Below are 16102 nucleotides of genomic sequence, written 5' to 3' on the forward strand. Positions count from 1 at the left end.
CTAATTGTAATCACGATATGGTTACCTATAAGAACAAACAGTTATGTTTTCGCGTTATTACATATTTATTAACTTATTTTGTGACTCTTCCAAACTACACACAATGCAGTATTTCTCAACGTCATATGGATGATCTTCTCTGTGCTACTGAGTTTGTTTGCCAGTGTAACTGTGTAACGAAGTTACATGTGTAAAATATTTGTATCCTCTATTTAACTAGGCAATTCATTTAAGAACAGTGCCTTAGACCGCTGCCCCGCTCGTGTGATAAAGGTATAGGATTCTGGGTAATCCACAGCAGATTTATGGAGAATTTGAAAATTGAGTGGTCCTGGGATAGAAATGTATAAAATTGACATTACATCATTAAATCCACGTTTTAAATCACACATTAGCAATTTATGTTTTAGTAACTACTGTTGTTGGTTTGGTGTCAAGTCAGCCTCTCTTTATATGTTATTTGCCAAATCTCTGTTTTCCTTGTGGGTTTTATGCTAAAGATCCCTCTTTCAAGTTGGTATCTAACTGGAAAATGCATCTTCTTTTAGGAGTGCTATTTTTACCCTGTCGACTACTGATCATTCATCCACACTGTGTCTCATCAATGCAGGTCATTTATGACAAATGTATAAAGTATATGTCTTATAAACTCATGAACACCACCGGTTTTATTAGTTTAGGTGTATTATACTTCTTCGCCACCAGAGGGGGATTTTGAGTAATATTTCAGGTTCATTTGATAATTTTTTGATACTAAAATGGATGACAGTTTATTCTGATGTAGTGAATATAAGACACATGGAAATAATGTATTTATTTGTATTATAGTAAATGAGGAATTAGTAGGAATTGTTAAATCCACTATACGATCCCAATAACTTTGATAGACATTTCAACTGTTTTTTTTGTTAGTATATTACAGGGCAGATTAATGTAGAATTGCTGTGGGAGTGGTATTTATATCCCGTCACTACTGATCATTCATCCAGACTGTGTGTGTCCCATCATTGCAGCTTTGGAAATAAATGAACTATCCATCCATTGCACCTTCCTGTGTTGACTCACTGACTTGAGAGACGACAGGACCAGGAAGGTCACACTAGGTCGATATCAAGCTCAAGCTTGCAAACGTTAAACACACCTCCATCTCCATTAACGACATCACACTTGCCCAGACCCACTAGAACACACCTCCATCTCCATTAACTACATCAAACCTGCCCAGACCCACTAGAACACACCTCCATCTCCATTAACTCCATCACACCTGCCCAGACACACTAGAACACACCCCCATCGCCATTAACTACATCAAACCTGCCCAGACCCACTAGAACACACCTCCATCTCCATTAACGACATCACACTTGCCCAGACCCACTAGAACACACCCCCATCTCCATTAACTACATCAAACCTGCCTATACCCACGAGAACACACCCCCATCTCCATTAACTCCATCAAACCTGTCCAGACCCACTCGAACACACCCCCATCTCCATTAACTACATCAAACCTGTCCAGACCCACTCGAACACACCTCCATCTCCATTAACTCCATCAAACCTGCCCAGACCCACTCGAACACACACCCGTCTCCAGCGCCCGCATCAGCACCATTTTTTTTCTCTCCGTTGCACACTCACTTTCAACTTTTAGATAATAAATAATTTTACCTTTCTATTGAATTAACAACAGAGGATTGGTTGATTTCCAGGTTTTAAGTATAATATTTAAGATGACTGATTAGAAAAGTATCATCCAACCATCGGGTATCTCACTGCATCCTCATATGCCATGTCTTGAAATATACAGACAGACGGATTAAAAGTAATTTTACATTGTATAACTGTACTTCTGACAGCCAACTTTCTAACTCCTCCCATAACTTTATGACGTCATAACATTCCCAGAAGGATTATTGAGTCATTGTTAGTTTTACACTTAAGACATGACTCTGCCGTTGTGCTGTAGAATTTTTGAATTTAGTCTCTTGTATAATAAGGGACTATCATTTATCCCAACATCACAGGCCACAGACTTTGATATAGTTAAAGACTTCAAAGTGTATTAATGGGGTTTCTCCCTGTGCACCTGCCAATTTAAATCCATTAAATGAGACAAGTTACCAGACAGGACATATTGCTGATGCTCTTCCCATTGATAACCTGAATGACAATTAACTTGTGGGCGGTGGTGGTGATGACGGCCTATTGAATGACGTTGTCCATCGGGATTCCCCCCCAAGAAAGAAGACGCTCTGGATTGATCACTGGAGTCAGATGTGAGGGAGGAGGTTGATCATCAGGAGTCCGATGTGAAGGAGGAGGTTGATCATCAGGAGTCAGATGTGAAGGAGGAGGTTGATCATCAGTGAACCTCTAGGATTGTGGCTGGGCTGGCGTTTCCACTTCCAGCTTGGTCATATATTTTGATACATTGAATGTTGATATTGTGAACCTATGTTATATATTTGTACCTCCTGTTTCAGGAAGTGATGTCACTAAGTACTGCCCCTATATATACAGTGCATTTGGAAAGTATTCAGACCCCTTCACTGTTTACACATTTTGTTACCTTACATCCTTATTCTAAAATGGATGAAATGTATTTTTTCCCCTCATAATGACATCACAATACCCCATAATGACATCACAATACCCCATAATGACAAAGCAAAAACAGGTTTTTATAAATGATTAAAAACAATTGTTGATTTTCTTTAAAAAACAAGGACATTTCTAAGTGACCCCAAACTTTTGAACGGTAGTGTACATCTACATGATGTATTGTTACACCATGTAGGAGCAGTATAGACCTAGTCTGTTCATTATATACATGATGTATTGTTACACCATGTAGGAGCAGAATAGACCTAGTCTGTTCATTATATACATGATGTATTGTTACACCATGTAGGAGCAGTATAGACCTAGTCTGTTCATTATATACATGATGTATTGTTACACCATGTAGGAGCAGTATAGACCTAGTCTGTTCATTATATACATCTACATGATATATTGTTACACCATGTAGGAGCAGTATAGACCTAGTCTGTTCATTATATACATCTACATGATGTATTGTTACACCATGTAGGAGCAGTATAGACCTAGTCTGTTCATTATATACATCTATAGACCGACAGTAGCTAGCTACTTATTTAGATTTAGTTTGATTTAATGAAACTGCCTTTAATGTGCTGTAGTAAACATGTTTTATTTGCACTAATCAATAAACACATTCAGGTCTTTGTATGTCTCAATATAATAGTATTATTTAATTAAATCCATGTAAATCCTTTGTCTCAAAGGATTTAAATCCTTTGTCTCAAAATAAAATATGATCCTCAACTGCGTTTCCCCTCCAGTCAGCAGGCGGCGATGTGCGTCTTTCTCAGACGACGCTGCCAGCGTGACGTATAATCTAGTGGACGGTTCTTCAGAAACAGCTCGTCAACCACCTCGGTAGCTTGCTAGCCAACATAGCCGAAAGATTCAAGATATTTATACGATTTCGGTGTGTATTAGCTACTGTGTTTCAGACACACTTCTGTGTCTAAACTTGTTAACCTGTTTAATTTAATATTACGTTATTTTGTATTAGTCAGCTTTAGTAGCTGGCTGGTTAAGTTAGCAGGAGCCTAGTCGCTAATGATAGCTAGCTAGCTAACATCCACGACCATGAGCTCCCTAAACTACTCTCCTCCTGTTAAAGAAGATGAGGTCTGCTGGACAGAGAAAGAGGGTCTGTGGCAGAACATTGTTGTGAAAGAGGAGGAGGATGTTACAGTAAAACAAGTAGAAGGTGAGGCTGTTACAGTGAAAGAAGAGAAAGACGTTTCAGTGAAAGAAGAGAAAGACGTTTCAGTGAAAGAAAAGAAAGACGTTTCAGTGAAAGAAGAGGAAGACGTTTCAGTGAAAGAAGAGGAAGACGTTTCAGTGAAAGAAGAGAAAGACGTTTCAGTGAAAGAAGAGGAAGACGTTTCAGTGAAAGAAGAGAAAGACGTTTCAGTGAAAGAAGAGGAAGACGTTTCAGTGAAAGAAGAGAAAGACGTTTCAGTGAAAGAAGAGGAAGACGTTTCAGTGAAAGAAGAGGAAGACGTTTCAGTGAAAGAAGAGGAAGACGTTTCAGTGAAAGAAGAGGAAGACACGTTCAGAGTGAAAGAGGAGGAGGATGTTACAGTAAAAGAAGAGGAGGATGAGAAGGAGGAGGGGGAGATTACTGTCACATTGGAGGAAGAAGAGGAGGTTGGTGATCTGTTTAACACCAGTAAGTACCGTCTCTGCAGTCGTTGAACCAATATGCAGTAAAAGGGTTCTACACTTTAATGTTGTTCTGTAGGAATGGCTGAAGCTTCACTGTAACGTGTAGAACATCAAGAGTGGACCATCAACAAAACGTTAACAATTGATCAAATGCATCCCATGACAATGTCTGAAATACTGTACTCCCCAATATCTCCTATTAGATTAGCCCAGGAGGGGCTAGCATTTTGGGACTTGTACATTAATGATATGTACCCATTGTTTCTTGAAGAAATCACTTATAAATGCCTCATGAGCTTAGGTCAACTGTCGTATCCCATCAGAACCCAAAATATAAGCTTTTTTTTCACGCCAATGTTCATTAGTAAATGTAAACAAACACTGTATATCCTCAAAACATTCATTAATTCATTAATTCATTCATTCATTCATTAATTTGAGTCTCAAGCATTTCTAAAACATTTAACATTTTCATTTAATTCTTTAAAAAAAATCTAATTTAGAATAAGTAAGGTAACAAAATAAAGGGAAGCGGTCTGAACTTAATGAATGCACTAGGGCCCCAACTAAAACAAATCTTGGGTCAACCAAGAATCATCTTTTCTTTCTACCAACCGATTGGGAGAAATGTTATAAACGTGTATTTTTCCATATATAGACACACCCCATTTGGTTTTTAATAAAATCAACTATATGTACTGAACTGGTCTGATGCTTTAAGCACGCTGTTTGATTAAATAATTAAGACACACATATGACTCGGGAACCAGAGATCAAGATCGCCTAACCATCAGAAAAAAAACTCTTCCTCCTCCCGCTGCTGCTGGCCTTCGTAAATTCTGACGTTATGCTCCTATAGTTTCTGGTAATAGACTACACCAGCAGTCGTTATGCTCCTATAGTTTCTGGTAATAGACTACACCAGTAGTCGTTATGCTCCTATAGTTTCTGGTAATAGACTACACCAGCAGTCGTTATGCTCCTATAGTTTCTGGTAATAGACTACACCAGTAGTCGTTATGCTCCTATAGTTTCTGGTAATAGACTCCACCAGCAGTCGTTATGCTCCTATAGTTTCTGGTAATAGACTACACCAGCAGTCGTTATGCTCCTATAGTTTCTGGTAATAGACTACACCAGCAGTCGTTATGCTCCTATAGTTTCTGGTAATAGACTATACCAGCAGTCGTTATGCTCCTATAGTTTCTGGTAATAGACTACACCAGCAGTCGTTATGCTCCTATAGTTTCTGGTAATAGACTACACCAGCAGTCGTTATGCTCCTATAGTTTCTGGTAATAGACTACACCAGCAGTCATTATGCTCCTATAGTTTCTGGTAATAGACTACACCAGCAGTCGTTATGCTCCTATAGTTTCTGGTAATAGACTACACCAGCAGTCGTTATGCTCCTATAGTTTCTGGTAATAGACTCCACCAGCAGTCGTTATGCTCCTATAGTTTCTGGTAATAGACTACACCAGTAGTCATTATGCTCCTATAGTTTCTGGTAATAGACTACACCAGCAGTCGTTATGCTCCTATAGTTTCTGGTAATAGACTACACCAGCAGTCGTTATGCTCCTATAGTTTCTGGTAATAGACTACACCAGCAGTCGTTATGCTCCTATAGTTTCTGGTAATAGACTACACCAGTAGTCGTTATGCTCCTATAGTTTCTGGTAATAGACTACACCAGTAGTCGTTATGCTCCTATAGATTCTGATAATAGACTACACCAGCAGTCAGCAACCTTTTCCATTTGGTGCCAAAGTTTGCTGTATCCAATGTTTTTTAACTGAGTCATCTTGCAATTCAAGATGGCGTAGCAGTGATGGCTGTTGTAAATGTTATGGGTTTTTTTCATCATTTTTTGTATATATTGCAAAATGTTCCAATCTCTTTTTCCATGTTTAAATTAAATATACCTTCCGGCATCCCGCCTCACCCAATGTGATACGGATCTGCTTATTTTTAGACTTTATAGCTAGAACCTCCATCAGCAGCTAGCCATCAGAAGCTAACCAGCTGATTAGCTACTAGCTATTTAGTCATCTTTTAGCCTGGATAATACCTGCCAGTCTGCACAGCGTAATATCAACCCTGAGCATATCAGACTGTTTTTCTCCACTACATCACCGTATTCTTGCCGTATTCCCACTCTGGACCATTATACCGGATAATCGCAGCTAGCTTGCTGCCACCAAGTGGCCCAGCCTCGAAGCTAGCCTTGAGCCAGGCTCATCTCCCGGCCTGCCCCAGTGGACCCTATGATCACTCGGGCACACAGCTGATACCTCCCAGACTCTTCACTAAGACGACTAGAAGCCACTACATCACCGGATTCCTGCCGTAAGCTCTGGATCTTTGCACCAGTGTGGCTATAGTGGCTAACGCCCTTGTTCCGAAGCTAGCACCAGTTAGCCTCGAGCCAGGTGCATCTCCCGGCTAGCAAACACAATTACTCCAGCTACAGTACCTCTTTTGCCAATTGGCCTGGACCCTTTGTCAACACGGAGCCAGTCCATCACGACTGGTCTGCCAACGTAATTCTGTCCGATGTGCCCTCAACCGGCCTTTGCAGGACGTCTGTGATGCCCTTGTCCCGAAGCTAGCACCAGTTAGCCTCGAGCCAGGCGCATCTCCCGGCTAGCGTAGTAATGACTACCTAACGGCTTCCCTGGTTCATATATTCCTGTTCACTGGACCCTATGATCATTTATCTACATAGCTGATGCCTGCTGGATTGTTCATTAATCACGGGTCTCCATTTTATTTTTTGTTTATCTGTCGACCACAGTCTCGAACTCAGGCCCTGTGTGTAGTTAACTGACCCTCTCTGCCCATTCATTGCCATTTTACCTGTTGTCTTAGATGATTAACTGTTGTTGTCTTACCCGTTGTTGTCTTAGCTAGCTCTCCCAATCAACACCTGTGATTGCTTTATGCCTCGCTTTATGACTCGCTTTATGTCTTTATGTTAGGTACAACCCTAAATCCGTAAACATGGGCACCCTCATAGATATTATCCTGACCAACTTGCCCTCCAAATACACCTCTGCTGTTTTCAATCAGGATCTCAGCGATCATTGCCTGCATCCGTTATGGGTCCGCGGTCAAACAACCACCCCTCATCACTTTCAAACGCTCCCTAAAACACTTCTGCAAGCAGGCCTTTCTAATCGACCAGGCCTGGGTATCCTGGAAGGATTTTGACCTCATCCCGTCAGTAGAGGATGCCTCGTTGTTCTTTAAAAATAATTTCCTCACCACCTTAAATAAGCATGCCCCTTTCAAAAAATGTAGAACTAAGAACAGATATAGACCTTGGTTCACTCCAGACCTGACTGCCCTCGACCAGCACAAAAACATCCTGTGGCGTACTGCACTAGCATCGAATAGTCCCCGCGATATGCAACTTTTCAGAGAAGTCAGGAACCAATACACACAATCAGTTAGGAAAGCAACGGCTAGCTTTTTCAAACATACATTTTTATCCTGTAGCTCTAATTCCAAAAAGTTTTGGGACACTGTAAAATCCATGGAGAATAAGAGCACCTCATCCCAGCTGCCCACTGCACTGAGGCTAGGAAACACTGTCACCACCGATAAATCCACGATAATCGAGAATTTCAACAAGCATTTCTCTACGGCTGGCCATGCTTTCCTCCTGGCTACCACAGCCAACAGCTCCACACACCCCGCAGCTACTTGCCCAAGCCTCCCCAGCTTCTCCTTCACCCAAATCCAGATAGCTGATGTTCTGAAAGAGCTGCAAAACCTGGACCCATACAAATCAGCTGGGCTAGACAATCTGGACCCTCTCTTTCTAAATTGATCTGCCTCCATTGTGACAACCCCTATTACTAGTCTGTTCAACCTCTCTTTCGTTTTTTCCCCGAGATTCCTAAAGATTGGAAAGCTTCCGCGGTCATCCCCCTCTTCAAAGGTAGGTCACCTAGGTCCATCCTGCCATCCTGCCCTGCCTTTCTAAAGTCTTTGAATGCCAAGTTAACAAACAGATCACTGACCATTTTGAATCCCACTGTACCTTCTCCGCTGTACAATCCAGTTTCCGAGCTGGTCACGGGTGCACCTCAGCCACGCTCAAGGTACTAAACGATATCATAACCACCATCGATAAAAGACAGTACTGTGCAGGCGTCTTCATCGACCTGGCCAAGGCTTTCGACTCAATCAACAACCGATCGCTGCCCGCACCCCCCGGACTAGCATCAATACTCTGGACGGTTCTGACTTAGAATACGTGGACAACAACAATTACCAAGGTGTCTGGTTAGACTGTAAACTCTCATTCCAGACTAATATGAATCATCTCCAATCCAAAATTAAATCTAGAATCGGCTTCCTATTTCTCAACAAAGCCTCCTTCACTCACAGTGCCAAACATACCCTCGTAAAACTGACTATCCTACCGATCCTTGACCTTGGCGATGTCATTTACAAAATAGCATCCAAAACTTTACTCAGCAAACTGGATGCAGTCTATCACAGTGCCATCCGTTTTGTCGCCAAAGCCCCATATACTACGCACCACTGCAACCTGTATGCTCTTGTCGGCTGGCCCTCGCTACATATTCGTCGCCAAACCCGTTGGCTCCAGGTCATCTCTAAGTCTTTGCTAGGTAAAGCTCTGCCTTAACTCAGCTCACTGGTCACCATAGCAACACCCACCCGTTGCACACGCTCCAGCAGGTTTATCTCACTGGTCATCCCCAAAGCCAACACCACCTTTGGCCGCCTTTCCTTCCAGTTCTCTGCTGCCAATGACTGGAACGAATTGCAAAAATCGCTGAAGTTTGAGACTTATTTTTCCTTTACTAACTTTAAGCATCAGCTATCTGAGCAGCTTACCGATCGCTGCAGCTGTACACAGCCCATCTGTAAATAGCCCATCCAACTACCTCCCTCATCCCCATGTTTTTATTGACTTTTTTGCTCTTTTGCACACCAGTATTTCTACTTGCACATCATCATCTGCACATCTATCTCTCCAGTGTTAATTTGCTAAATTGTAAATACTTCGCTACTATGGCCTATTTATTGCCTTTCCACCCTACACCATTTGCAGACACTATATAGATATTTATATTGTGTTATTGACTGTTCCTTTGTTAATCCCACGTGTAACTCTGTTGTTTTTTGTCGCACTGCTTTGCTTTATCTTGACCAGGTCACAGTTGTAAATGAGAACTTGATCTCAACTGGCCTACCTGGTTAAACTATCATTATTACATCATGGCCATCTGGTTAAATAAAGGTTAAATAAATAACATTAAGAAAAATAATAAATATCGTAACTTTATTGACAACACCCAAATGGATACTGTCATTAATGTGGTTCTTCAATAATTAAACATCATTCTTAATACTGTAGCTGTTTAGTTAGTCACATGTTCATTTATCATTAGCTGATCCAGGAAATAATTTTCTGAATGATTGTCACATGACAAACATCAAGACATACAACAACAACCAAAGTGCTTCTTCATTCATTACTCTGGTAAAGACAGTTATGCCGTGCTCCACGTTGGATCCAACATCCCTACCCTGGTCATAATGTGTAGAGAACTGTTCCTTGTTGGATAGGCTATTGTACAACACACAGAGCTATTTTCCTTCATTTGTTGTTAGGTTAAGTTATGGGCCAATTTGGCAAACCGTGTACAAACCCTCAGCCAAAGAGCATTTTACTGGTTGAAGTGTTTTTTAAGTACGAAGCGGTTGATTTGCGATGATGACACAAACATTATATTAAGCAGGACATTCAAACGAGCATTACAATTATAATCCAAGGTAGTGTGACATGCACTCATAAGCAACCTGGAAATGGAGTTTTCCCCCATTCACATTCAGAATACATTGTGAAAAACTAAAATCTTTGCCCACCATTTTTGCTCCAGGCAGATATACTACATCCATAACTATCGGTTTCCTCATTACCAGGGAGGAGTATCTGCAATCAAATTGCATGTGCATCGCCCTCGTGCTGCAAGTTTAGCAAACACAGAAAGGGGCCTTGGAGACCAAAAGTCATCTGGCACATTGCTTAGAGTTTCAACAACTTTAATAACTTATTTCTAGCCTACAATCATCGATTTTACTACTAATGTGAAAACAAGACAAAATGACTATTCTTGCTCATTTTAAGACAATTGTCAAATAGTTTTTACATTCATTACAGACGTCAATTGTTGTACAACATCATGGCTACGCTGTTGGCATCAACTTTTACACTGAATTACCGCTGTTGTGGGCCTTTAATCGTCTGACTTTGTTGTTCACACAGGAGAGAGACGGGACTACCATGGATCCTCTGGGGAGCCTCAACAACCTTGTGATGCTGACAAGGCAGAGAAGAGTCTCTCTAGATCAGAACACCTCAAAAAACACCTGCAGAGATCCACAGGGAAGAGAACTCACTGCTGCTCTGACTGTGGGAAGAGTTTCACCTCATCAGGCATTAAAATTCATCAGAGAATCCACACAGGAGAGAAACCTTATAGCTGTAATCAATGTGGGAAGAGTTTTGTTCAATCTGGCTCTCTGACTTTACACCAGAGAACACACACAGGAGAGAAACCTTATAGCTGTGATCAATGCGGGAAGAGTTTTGTTCAATCTGGCCAGCTGACTTTACACCAGAGAACACACACAGGAGATAAACCTTATAGCTGTGATCAATGTGGGAATAGTTTTACTGCATCTAGCTATCTGACTTCACACCAGAGAACACACACAGGAGAGAAACCTTTTAGCTGTGCTCAATGTGGGAAGAGTTTTACTGCATCTAGCTCTCTGACTTCACACCAGAGAACACACACAGGAGAGAAACCTTATAGCTGTGCTCAATGTGGGAAGAGTTTTACTACATCTAGCTATCTGACTCCACACCAGAGAACACACACAGGAGAGAAACCTTATAGCTGTGATCAATGTGGGAAGAATTTTTCTACATCTTGCTATCTGACTTCACACCAGAGAACACACACAGGAGAGAAATCTTATAGCTGTGATCAATGTGGGAAGAGTTTTGTTCAATCTGGCCAGCTGACCCGACACCAGAGAACACACACAGGAGAGAAACCTTATAGCTGTAATCAATGTGGGAAGAGTTTTACTAGATCTGGCTATCTGACTTCACACCAGAGAACACACACAGGAGAGAAACCTTATAGCTGTAATCAATGTGGGAAGAGTTTTACTAGATCTGGCTATCTGACTTTACACCAGAGAACACACACATAAGATAAATCCTTACAGCTGTGCTCAATGTGGGAAGAGTTTTACTGAGTCTAGCACTAAATCTTATAGCTGTGACCAGAGTTAATCTGGTAAAATATCAGAAAATACATACATGGAGTTGTTTTATGATATCAATGAATTAATGTCACAATGTGGTATGTTTTAACATTGTATTAGGAATATTTTAATAGTCTCAATGTAGAAGCCTAAACGTTTGCCCCCTCATCAATTGATTTCAACATGATATGGATTTTAGGCTCAGGGGAAAAATCCAGGCTCTGAAATGGAAGAGTACTAATTTATGTGATTTAACAAAAAAAGAGTTGTGTTACACTTACCACGTTGGCGACCCACTTGAATCAAAATGTAGCTAGATGTTTTCTACAAATTGTCCTCTAACCAGGGATGTACACATTACTCCCAGATTCCGTGTGGTTTTTGAGCTGTTAGTTGTGCGCTGCCCTAAGGGACTCCCAATCACTGCCTGTTATGATACAGCCTGGATTTGAACCAGGGTCTGTAGTGACGCCTCCAGCGAGATGTAGTGCCTTAGACCGCTGCGCCGCTCCTGTGATAAAAGCGTGGGATTCTGGGTAATTCACAGCAGATTCATGGAGAACTTGAAAATTGAGTGGTTCTGGGATAGAAATGTATAAAATTGACATTACATCATAAAATCCACGTTTTAAATCACACATTAGCAATTTATGTTTTAGTAACTACTGTTGTTGGTTTGGCGTCAAGTCAGCCTCTTTATATGTTATTTGCCAAATCTCTGTTTTCCATGTGGGTTTTATGCTAAAGATCCCTCTTTCAAGTTGGTATCTAACTGGAAAATGCATCTTCTTTAGGAGTGCTATTTGTACCCTGTTCACTACTGATCGTTCATCCACACTGTGGGGGCGGCAGGGTAGCCTAGTGGTTAGAGCATTGGACTAGTAACCGAAAGGTTGCAAGTTCAAATCTCCGAGCTGACAAGGGTCATTTATGACAAAAGTATAAAGTATATGTTTTACAAACTCATGAACACCAGCCAGTTTATCAGCCCGGTTTTGTTAGTTTAGGTGTATTATACTTCTTCGCCACCTGAGGGGGACATTGAGTAATTTTCCATGTCAATTTGATATATTTTGATACTAAAATGGATGACGCGATATTCTGATGTTGTGAATATGAGACACATGGAAACAATTGATTCATTTATAATAGTAAATTAGGAATTAGTAGGAATTGTTAAATCCACTATACGATCACAATGACTTTGATAGACATTTCAACTGGTTTTTTTGTTAGTATATTACAGGGCAGATTAATGTAGAATTGCTGTGGGAGTGGTATTTATATCCCGTCACTACTGATCATTCATCCAGACTGTGTGTGTCCCATCATTGCAGCTTTGGAAATAAATGAACTATCCATTCATTGCTCCTTCCTGTGTTGACTCACTGACTTGAGGGACCAGGATGGTCACACTAGGTCGATATCTAACTCAAGCTTCACCTCATGCTTTTCATGAACTGTGTGGTTGTGTTATCTAGTGGGAACCCGATAGCAGGGCTCTGGTGCCTCATATGAACTGTGTGGTTGTGTTATCTAGTGGGAACCCGATAGCAGGGCTCTGGTGCCTCATATGAACTGTGTGGTTGTGTTATCTAGTGGGAACCCGTTAGCGGGGCTCTGGTGCCTCATATGAACTGTGTGGTTGTGTTATCTAGTGGGAACCCGATAGCAGGGCTCTGGTGCCTCATATGAACTGTGTGGTTGTGTTATCTAGTGGGAACCCGTTAGCAGGGCTCTGGTGCCTCATATGAACTGTGTGGTTGTGTTATCTAGTGGGAACCCGATAGCAGGGCTCTGGTGCCTCATATGAACTGTGTGGTTGTGTTATCTAGTGGGAACCCGATAGCAGGGCTCTGGTGCCTTCTTGCCGTGGGATCAAAACAACAGAGGAAATCAACCTGCTGGCTCCTTTTTGTTTTGTAAACTTTTCGGTAGGGATGTTACGTTACGTTTGATACCGGAGCTACGAGGCACGCGTCCAAATCGCTAAACAGTAAACTTCAAAGCAGTGTGCCGATGCCTGTATCACTTTATCAGCAGCACGTGATCAATGACGTCTGAATATTATTATACTTCACACCATCATAGGTAATAGGCTGGTCTTCCATATGACATCACTCCTGACTTTATCATTCTAATGAATTCTGATTGGTTTTATGTAACAACTCCAAAAATAGAACAGTGAGGTGTAACTTTGAATTGGGACTTTAAAAAGAAATGTTGATCTTTTATAAACAATACAAAACATACAAATGACGACATCACACCTGCCCCGACCCACTAGAACACACCTCCATCTCCATTAACTACATCACACCTGCCCAGACCCACTAGAACACACCTCCATCCCCATTAACTACATCACACCTGCCAAGACCCACTAGAACACACCTCCATCCCCATTAACTACATCACACCTGCCCAGACCCACTAGAACACACCTCCATCTCCATTAACTACATCACACACCTGAACACACCTCCATCTCCATTAACTACATCACACCTGCCCAGACCCACTAGAACACACCTCCATCTCCATTAACTACATCACACCTGCCCTGACCCACTAGAACACACCTCCATCTCCATTAACTACATCACACCTGCCCAGACCCACTAGAACACACCTCCATCTCCATTAACTACATCACACCTGCCCACCCACTAGAACACACCTCCATCTCCATTAACTACATCACACCTGCCCTGACCCACTAGAACACACCTCCATCTCCATTAACTACATCACACCTGCCCAGACCCACTAGAACACACCCCCATCTCCATTAACTACATCACAACTGCCCAGACCCACTAGAACACACCTCCTTCCCCATTAACTACATCACACTTGCCCAGACCCACTAGAACACACCTCCATCTCCATTAACTACATCACACCTGCCCAGACCCACTAGAACACACCTCCATCTCCATTAACTACATCACACCTGCCCAGACCCACTAGAACACACCTCCATCTCCATTAACTACATCACACCTGCCCAGACCCACTAGAACACACCCCAGTGGCAATTTTAGCATGTCAATCTTGGTGGGGTCTCCTCAATATTGTTTTAGATGCATGCCTGCAAGACACAACACAACAGTAAGATGTTGGCATGATCAGTTCAATCAAAGCTACCGTAACGTGATTTTACGTAATTTTATCTGTGGCCAATTACCTTGAGCCTTCTTGGAAGGCCACTTGTAATATTAACTCTATGGCAGGATGCAAAGCGCTGACATTTTGGATGTCTACCTTTACTAAGGACATAAACTTCACCACGACGTAGTGTCCCCATGAGTGACAGAACACTGAGCCAATTACAGCGCAATGCTCCTGTTTTTTGCTGGCTCGCCCCACCGCCACAGAAAGCACTGAGCTAAGCTGAAACACCTGCAATTTGGAGCTGCCTTACTCAAGAAAACAAAAATATGCCATGTGTGTATGCAAATGTATTAACTCAATGATATATATATATATATTTTGACATTGTTTGCAACTGATGTGCAACACTTATTAATGCCAAAATAACATGCAAAACAGGCAAGCCCCCCCACATGTTTATATATATTTGATTTCTTGGGGGCAAAAATTCTGGGGCTCTGCCCTGAATGACAGGTCGCCACTGACACACCCCCATCTCCAGCTCCTGCATCACTCTCCGCCACATGGCCTCAAACTGCACCATTTTATTTCTCTCCATCGCCCAGAACTTTACATTTTTAGATAATAAAGAATTTGACCTTTCCGTTGAGTTTACAGTGGAAGATTGGTTGATTTCCAGTTTTTAATATTTAAGATGATTGATGAGAAAAGTATCATCCAACCAACGGGTATCTCAACACACCCTCATATTCCATGTCTTGAAATATGTAGACAGACGGATTAAGCACAGTGTCTCCTGACCCCTCCTGTCTCAGCCTCCAGTATTTATGCTGCAGTAGTTTATGTGTCGGGGGGGTAGGGTCCGTTTGTTATATCTGGAGTACTTCTCCTGTCCTATTCGGTGTCCTGTGTGAATCTAAGTGTGCGTTCTCTAATTCTCTCCTTCTCTCTTTCTTTCTCTCTCTCGGAGGACCTGAGCCCTAGGACCATGCCAGAAGAGGACTGGCCACCCCACATATGCTCTCTCTAATTCTCTCTTTCTTTCTCTCTCTCTGAAGACCTGAGCCCTAGGACCATGCCCCAGGACTACCTGACATGATGACTCCTTGCTGTCCCCAGTCCACCTGACCGTGCTGCTGCTCCAGTTTCAACTGTTCTGCCTTATTATTATTCGACCATGCTGGTCATTTATGATAATTTGAACATCTTGGCCATGTTCTGTTATAATCTCCACCCGGCACAGCCAGAAGAGGACTGGCCACCCCACATAGCCTGGTTCCTCTCTAGGTTTCTTCCTAGGTTTTGGCTTTTCTAGGGAGTTTTTCCTAGCCACCGTGCTTCTACACCTGCATTGCTTGCTGTTTGGGGTTTTAGGCTGGGTTTCTGTACA

The 16102-nt window shown here is 41.9% G+C and overlaps 1 pseudogene; it reads left to right on the plus strand.

Moving 5' to 3' along the window:
• The first annotated feature begins 3687 nt into the window (after positions 1-3687).
• LOC139394496 (zinc finger protein ZFP2-like) lies at positions 3688-11623 on the plus strand (annotated as a pseudogene).
• The last annotated feature ends 4479 nt before the right edge of the window (positions 11624-16102 follow it).

The sequence above is a fragment of the Oncorhynchus clarkii genome, unplaced genomic scaffold (genome assembly GCF_045791955.1).
Source record: "Oncorhynchus clarkii lewisi isolate Uvic-CL-2024 unplaced genomic scaffold, UVic_Ocla_1.0 unplaced_contig_382_pilon_pilon, whole genome shotgun sequence".
Lineage (NCBI taxonomy): Eukaryota > Metazoa > Chordata > Actinopteri > Salmoniformes > Salmonidae > Oncorhynchus > Oncorhynchus clarkii.